The 8574-nt window shown below is 40.4% G+C and overlaps 1 non-coding gene across 1 annotated transcript; it reads right to left on the bottom strand.

The window, feature by feature from the left end:
• Positions 1-569: 569 nt before the first annotated feature.
• LOC149028890 (small nucleolar RNA R71) lies at positions 570-676 on the bottom strand. Its single transcript, XR_016171305.1, has one exon. It is a non-coding gene; the product is annotated as a small nucleolar RNA R71 (small nucleolar RNA).
• Positions 677-8574: the final 7898 nt, after the last annotated feature.

The raw sequence follows: 8574 nt of genomic DNA, 5'->3' as shown, positions 1-8574 counted from the left end.
TTGCGCTTCAGGTACGTCCTAAACTCTCCCTTTTGCTATAGTTATTTTCTTTTAATTTTCCTTATTTAGCTTATTCTTTTTTTTTATTCTTCTGTGTATATGCATGGTTGTCGGTCCTAAACCCTGAGTTGACTCCACTTGACTTAGAGTTAGAAGAGACTTTGGCCAACCTTAGAAGGCAAAGAACCATGGCAAACTATGAGTATCCAATGAGGCCCTTGAGTGAGCATTTCATTCCTACGATATATACTCCGGTTTCTTGTATTAAGTTGCCTAACATAGAGGCAGCTCAGTATGAGATCAAATCCAGTGTGATTCAAATGCTACCATCTTTTTATGGACATGCCAATGAAGAGCCTTATATGCACTTAGATGAGTTTTTAGAGGTGTCATCCACGGTTAAAATTCAAAACCTCTCAGTTGATGCTTTAAGGTTACTTCTTTTCCCATTCTCCCTTAGAGATAAAGCTAAGCATTGGCTTCAATTTTTGGACAATGTTAAAATTTCCACTTGGGTAGAAATGCAACAGGAGTTCCTTAAAAAGTTCTTCCCCATTGGCCGTACCAATAGCATTAGGCGAGCAATAACGAGTTTCTCCCAACAAGAAGGAGAACAATTTCATGAGGCCTGGGAAAGATTAAAAGAATTGCTTAGAAAATGCCCCCATCATGCTATTCTTAAATGGCAATTGGTTCAATGCTTTTATGATGGCCTTAAAGACCGACATAGGCAAATGGTTGATTCTTCTTGTGGTGGGACTTTCATGCACAAGAATGAGAATGAGGCATGGGAACTTTTTGAGACCCTTGGTGAAAACTCCCAACACCATGCTTCAACAGCTAGGACTGAGATTCCATCCATTGGGCAACCAAAGAGGAGCGGTCTCTATGAGATCAATCCTACCATTGAGATGAGCACTAAGGTTGACTTGCTATCAAAGAAATTGGACCATCTCTTGTCATTAGGACAACAAACCCCATCTCCACTTCCTACAAGTTTCTCTCCACCTAATCAGATTGAAGCATGTGCTTTATGTTCTAGCCTATCCCATCATGTCACTGATTGCTATTTGGCTACACAATACCCTGAGTTTGTTAAGGAGCACGCACATTTGGCCCAAGGAGTCTCTAAATTTGGCAATGATCCATATTCCAATACCTATAACCCAGGATGGCGAAACCACCCCAATTTTTCATGGCGAAACTCAATGCCCAATCCCTCTAATCAAATACCTTATAGGCCACCTCCATTTAATATGCACCAAAATGCCTATAGGAATGAGCAACCATCCTCTTCACAACCCTCACATAATTCATCATTTGAGGATAAGGTACTAAAAGCACTTAGTGGATTAGAGCAAAACACTCAATTGTTGCATTCCCATTCTCAATCCATTAACAATTGAAAATCCAACTTAGTCAACTAGCTGATGCCATCAGTAGGAGGGAGGTTGGTCAGTTACCTAGCAACCAATAGGTAACCCTAATCATCAAATTGGGTATAGGAAAGAACAAGTCCAAGCAATCTCTGTTGTGACACGCAGTGCAAAGGAATATTATGCACCTTTGCCTACTCCTAAGCCATTGCCCATTGATCTTGAGAGTCGAGAAGAGGTTGATTTGACCCATGAGACTGGCAATGATGCACACAAGCCTAGTAAAGAAACACCACCTGTGAGTATTTCCCATCAATTTCCTTGTAAGGGGCTGCACATTCCGATTGTAGAGGGTCCTACTCCGGAATCTTACACTCCCAAAGCCCACTTCCCTGAAGCTCTTGAGTCCTCAATTCCAGATTCTATAAAGAATGAATCATTAAGCCCAAATAGGGGTGAAGAGTGATTTGCAATTAACTTTATTGATGAGGTAGTGGTTGATTATATTCCAATCATGCTTATTGATGATCCCCTACAACATTACTAGCCATTTGGGGAATCTAACCTAAATATTGAGGAAGTCAACACATTGTTGGACTCTTCCACTTCTTTGGAGCATTCACTATTCACATTTAGATTTGAGCTTCCACCTCCATTGGCTGCTTCTTACTGAGTCTGGCTGAAGACTCTAAACTTAGCGCTTTATGGGAGGCAACCCATATGTTTAGATATTATTTCTTGTTCTTTTTCCTTTATTTTCTTTGTTTGTTGTTAGGTTTTACTGTTGTGTGCTCTATCATGAGTTCAAACATCGGGTACACTCTTTCCTCTATTTGCTTTATTATTTTGTTTGCATGCACTGAGGTCATTGCATAATTTAAGTGTGGGGGGTGTCAACTCGAGTAAGACTTGTTGATAGTTGGTAGAGCATTGTCACAAAGATAAAAAGTGCCCAATTTTTTCTGGCTTTGGTAAGATAAATGTTTTAATTCCTTGCTTGGATACAAAATGAGAGTTTAAGTGTTTTAGAAATCCCATCTGATGTAATGAACACCCTCTTGAGAGAATAGTAATGGGTTTTACATTTTGAGACCGAGGTTGAATCGGAAAATAGGAATTCCAGGTAGTCCAAAAGGTTTGACCATCTAGTTATCTTGTATTGCCTTGTGCTTATGGTGACAAGTTGAGACCGATTTTAGACTATTTAAATGTGAAGTGAATTGAAGTATAATATGAAAAAAGAAAAAGAAAAAAAATATGCTGAAGTTTAAAGGTTAGACCTCCTTCTTAGTAACCGGGTCTTGGTGTTACCAACATCATGCCTCGCGTCAAACAGTTGGGGTGTCTTTGGTCCAGTCTTGGCCTGTAGCCTAGTTGGCTTGAGTAAGTAAGTTCCAGGGGTATTCTACACCTAGTCCCTTAAGGCCATCTGGCTAGAGAGCGGCTGGCCCAACACTCGTTACATAGGCCATCTAGAAAGCTTAAGAGGCAAGACATTGCACGGACTAGAACTGTGACCATTAAAGAAAGAAGTGAATTAATGTGCTTAAAAAGGAGAAATGTCTAAGAAGGTCAATATTGCTTAGATCTCGAGTTCTTTGTATTATTTGGTACCTAGTTTAGTCTTATTTGAGGGTGAACTGGTAGACTGAAGATAAGAAGAGATTTCTCGATTGAATTGTTTGCCTAGAGCTAGACTCGAGAGAGGGTGTAAGAGCTTAAGTGTGGGGGTGCCTATATTCCCTTCAATCTTTAATGGAGTGTCTTTGTCTTGGAATCCGTCTTTTTAATCTTACTATTGCCAGAATAATTAGAAGAGCACTTAAGAATTTTGTGTGTATATTCTCTGCAAACACTCACGAGACACAACTCGTCCACTAGGGTAACCTAGGGGTTTAAAGGCTTGTTGCACATGCTAAGTGCAACCGTGATTCCTACGAAAGTGAGTTAGGTTTTTCTTTCTTTATTTTCTGTGTTACTTTTATTGTCTTGTTTTGCTCGAGGACTAGCAAACACTCAAGTGTGGGGGTATTTGATAAGCATGCATTTACCTTTTATTTATTTGATTTAATTCCCCATACTTATTTAATTAAAGAGAGCTAATTGAGTATTTTTGTGTATTTTTCAGGAATAAGGTGATTTTGGATATTAGAGATAATATGGAGTAAAGTTGAAAAATATATTAGATATTGGTAGATTTTAAATCATGGCAGTCAATCTTGCTGCCCAAGAAATCATGAAAAGTGAGATCTTAGCCAGATTGGAAACAGGTGGAGGTCTAAGGAACAAAATTGGTAATAAATTTGAAAATCGGATAAACAGACCTACCTTCAGTATTTTGGGCATATCTCTCTCGTATGAGCTTGGATTTCGATATTCAACATGCTATGGAAGAGAGAGGATTCATTGTGTGCGGGAGACATAAAAGAGAAGCCAACCACAGAAAAGAAGACGGCGAATGCGGCTCTCATCTCTCTCATTGCTGAAGAAGAAGACCACATCTCTCTCTCTCTCTCTCTCTCCCTATGTTTCATCTTTATTTTTCTTATGAACTTTGTAATAATGAGTAGCTAGTTCCTTTTCTTTGGGATGTAGATGAACCATGCTTATTTCATTAAGTTGATTGTTCTATATCTTCTAGTTGATTGTGTTTGAGTTTGGCCAAAGATGTTCTATAACTCAGCGAACTAAGCGTGCCAAGCTTCCACGAAGGACGATAGTCTTGCGAAGATAGGGCATACATAGGAAGACCATCCCTAATTTACTTTGAAGTGTAGAGTTATATCGGTTAGGGAAAAGCATTGGGGATTCGAAATCCCAAAGATCTTCACATACTCATAGTTAATGTTTTTGCATTAATTAATAGATTTAATTTAAATTAGTTTTGTTGAATTCAATCTTAGTAACTTAGCCTTTTAGTTCCCCATAGTTCGACTCCGTACTTTCTGCTTACTAGATTAGTATAGGATTTTATTTTTGATTGGTTAGCGACACGATCAGTTACCTCTTTTTTTTTTTTTGTAAAGATTGATCCTCCTCATTAATGAATAGATACTTCTTCCATGTTTGCCTTAATATTTCTCGTCTCCTATCGAAAGCTTGTCTTGAAAATCAAAATATAAATTATAAAACTTATCACTTAACTTCGTATACCTCGACGAATGATAATCTTGTAAAGATATCATGAAGAGATGTTTTGGAAAGATGCCTTAGCCTTTATTCTTCCTTACTCCTTCATTTATTGCAAAGTCCACACGTTTCCCTTCATTTGCTGCGAAGTCCAAACGTTTTCTTGCCTTGGTACACCATTCACTGTTTTCAATGAATTGGTAATACAACCCTTATTTAAATGGTGGTGCGACGGTTGAAGATATTCTCGTATCAGGTGCCTATTTCCACGTGCCTTCTTTTGACCTTTGATCTTGCTTGTTGAGGATTTCGAAGCGTTTTTTCGATCTAGGCCATTGGTTGCCTTTGGCTCTCAACCGTCGTCTTAATACCTGAGGCTATTTAAATCCTTCGAGGGTACTCTCCATCTATCCTGCTATCTGCAAGTTAGATTTGCAAAAATGACATTCCGTCTTCTGCATCCGTATTCCTCGTACTCCAACAATAGTTCCTATCAGCCTCTGAACAATTGAGCTTTTTGCTATCACCAATCTCTTCTCCTTCCCCCTGAGTGAACTCCACAATAGTACTTGGGGTTTACTTAATGGGTATTCTGAGTAGTTCATATCTAACAGAGAACTAGGGTTTTCCTTTGTTTCTTGTGTTGTTGGTTTTTTGTACTGATACGGCTTTTTCTGTGTACACAGTGGCTCCGAGAATCGATCTGAACTTTATTAGGGCGAAATCCTGTAAGAAAATTGTTCCAGTATAGGCGGCGGTTGGGGCCAGCGAGGTGGTTTCATTTGGTGAATCCTCTAAGGGTAAGGCGACTGCTGTTGGTGAATCTTCAAATCAGATTCCCACAGTTTCTACTGATGCCACTCCTACGCTTCCTCTGCCTGAAGAGATCGCTTGTTCTTCCCAGGAAGATCTTGATCACTCCGTTGCTGATGGCGCTGCTGATGCCCTTGCTGTAGAGACCGTTCGTGCATGCCCGAAGGAGACCCTTCGAACATCTGAGGCAACTATGTTGGCATCTGATGAAGGTGCGGTCCCAGCAGGTGCTGCTTCTATTTCCAACTCTAGAGCTTGTTTGGCATCCTCTTCCTCTCCTTTGGAGTTGGAGGATTTTGCCACCAGGAAGCGTCGTCAGTTGGCAAGTGATGCAGCTCATCCTTCTCTTGATGTAGCTCATCCTTCTCATCCTTCGCCTGAATTAGTGTCAAATGAGTTTGACAAAGCGCTGGAATGGTGTACTGCTGCTCGAATGACTTCTGAGAGCACAACTCTTTCCAAACTTTCAAATGAGGATTTTAAGAAGTCAATGGTGATGTAAGTCTTTCTTCATTATCTTTTGATTCTGAAGCTTACTCTTCTGCTCTTGTCTAACTCGGAAGTTGTTTACAGGAGTCTTACTGGGAACTTCCATAACCAAGTGGAAGCAGCCTCTAGGCTCAATAAGCTGAGTAAGGAGGTTTCCAGGCTTCGGGAAGACTCCAAAGCCAAGGATGCTGAAATTGCTCGCCTTAGGAAGCTAGCTTGGGAGGTTGCAGGAGAAAAGAATTTGGTGATCGAGCGTCTTCGTTCAGACTTGGATGATGCCAGGGAGAAGATCCGGCAACTGGAGCGAGAAGTTGGAAAGTCAGAAGCCAAAGGATCTGAAGCGTTACCTCAAAGGCAAGCTGTCATTCCTTTGCCCGAATCCCTTCCAACTGACGTTCGCAGAGCCTACATCTTCAAGTATTTACACAGTAAGCCCTTTGTTGACATGCTGAATGCTTATAACTTGCAGGCGTACCAGGATGGTGAGAACGAAGTATGGGAATCAATACTAAGGAAAGATCCTCATTTTGATACGACTCCCTATAGCGCTGTTTGTCATCCCGAAGTGTTTACCAACCTGGGTCTTCCTTCTCCTGACTAGACCAAAAATAAAACTGATCCTCCGCCTTTTGATCCGGATATTATGCATTATCTGGAGGATTCTCTTGTTTATTCTCTCCTGGAAGGATTCAATTTTGAAGAGCTCGCCTTGAATGCAAGTTTGGTCGAGGACCATACTTCTTCTGGACAAGCTGGACAAAGAGTATGAAATTACAAAGGATTTTGTACATACTAAAATGCTTTTGTAATCCCCGTTTCTCCTCTTCTTTTTATTGAATCCATGCTGCTTCTTGACTCTTGTGTTTGTTCTGGCAAAGCTGTGCTGATCTTGTATGATTTCTTAATGATCACCGGTGATGACTTTCTTTCTTGACTGAAGATTGTATCCCAACTCTTGTAATCTCATGTGTATGTTTGATATAAAGGTTGGCCTCTTTCGGTCTTTTGAAGAAATAAGAAATAAGAAATTAACTTCATCTTGAACTTTGCTAGTCACAATGCCTTTACTTAAAGATTTCCGGAGAAATACAATAAGTCTGAGAAGGAACTCACTCGGGTTTTAAACCGATGCCTTTACTTAAGGATTTCCAAAGAAATACAATAAATCTGAGAAGGACCTCACTCGGGTTTTAAACCGATGCCTTTACTTAAGGATTTCCGGAGAAATACAATAAGTCTGAGAAGGAACTCACTCGGGTTTTAAACCGATGCCTTTACTTAAGGATTTCCGGAGAAATACAATAAGCCTGAGAAGGAACTCACTCGGGTTTTAAACCGATGCCTTTACTTAAGGATTTCCGGAGAAATACAATAAGCCTGAGAAGGAACTCACTCGGGTTTTAAACCGATGCCTTTACTTAAGGATACTTTGAAAATTCAATAAGTCTTGAAGGAACTTACTCGGGTTTCAAACCAATGCCTTGCGGAAGGAACTCACTCGGATTTTCATCCGATTCCTTGACTTAAGAAATTCCGAAAAAATTCAATAAGTGTTGAAGGACCCACACGGATTTTCATCCGATGCCTTGTAGTTGGATCTTGTTCTTGAATGTGGTGTATGATGCCCCCAATCAAAAGATAATTTGTTGAAAACCAATAATTGCATTGATTGAGTTGAAATTGGTTACATCACGAACAAAATTGAAATCATCATCAAGGATAAAAAATTTTGAGATGCCTAGCATTCCACGAACGATCCAACTCTTTCTGGGTGTTGATGTTCTTTAGCTTGTAAGCTCCTGAACCGACTGGTTTTACAACCATATAAAGTCCTTCCCAGGAAGGGTCCATTTTTCTTTGGTGGAGTGGATATGAAGCGAAGGTATTTCTCAACACCAAATCTCCTGCTAAGTACCGACGATTCTTTACTCGGGTATTATAATGTGACGCTATCCTTCTTTGATAATGTAGAGTTCGTGCTATTGCCTTTGCCCGAACTTCGTCCAACAAATCAAGACTATCAAGTAGTCCTTTGCTTGTTCGCTTTTTCTTCGAACTCTTTGTCCCGTAATGTTCCCGCCATTATCTCCACAGGTGCCAACGCTTCGGACCCATATGCTAACCTGAATGGAGTTTCTCCTGTGGGTGTTCGAACCGTAGTTCGATAAGCCCACAGTACATTATATAGTTCTTCGACTCATAAGGCTTTGTCAGCCTCAAGTCTTCTCTTTATCCCCTCAAGCAGCGTTCGGTTAGTAACTTCTACCTATCCATTGCTCTGGGGGTATGCCACTGAGGACATATGATGCTCGATCATGTATGTTTCACAAAATTGCTCAAATTGTGGACAGTCGAACTGGGTGCCATGGTTAGTGATGATAATCTTTGGAATCCCAAAGTGATATATGATTGACTCAAGCACAAATTTCTCCACTTTTTGCTCAGTGATTGTTGCCAGGGCACTGGCTTCAACCCATTTTGTGAAGTAATCAATTGGTACTATCAGATATTCCCGTCCGCCTGATGCCTTAGTGAATTTGCCCATGATATCAATTCCCCACATCGCGAAGGGGATGGGATCTAGAATCGAGGTCATGGTTTCCGCTGGGCGCTTTGATACTGTAGCATGAATTTGAAAATTGCTACATCGACGAACATATTCCATAGCAGCTTCTTGGATCTTAGGCCAATATAACCCAAGTCTTAGAATCTTGTGTGCCAGTGCTCGTCCACCCATGTGAGCTCCACAAATTCCTTCATGAACTTC

This window comes from Hakea prostrata, chromosome 1 (assembly GCF_041222555.1).
Source record: "Hakea prostrata isolate BN-2017 chromosome 1, UWA_Hpros_2, whole genome shotgun sequence".
Taxonomy (NCBI): domain Eukaryota; kingdom Viridiplantae; phylum Streptophyta; class Magnoliopsida; order Proteales; family Proteaceae; genus Hakea; species Hakea prostrata.
This window is presented reverse-complemented; position numbering and strand designations above follow the sequence as displayed.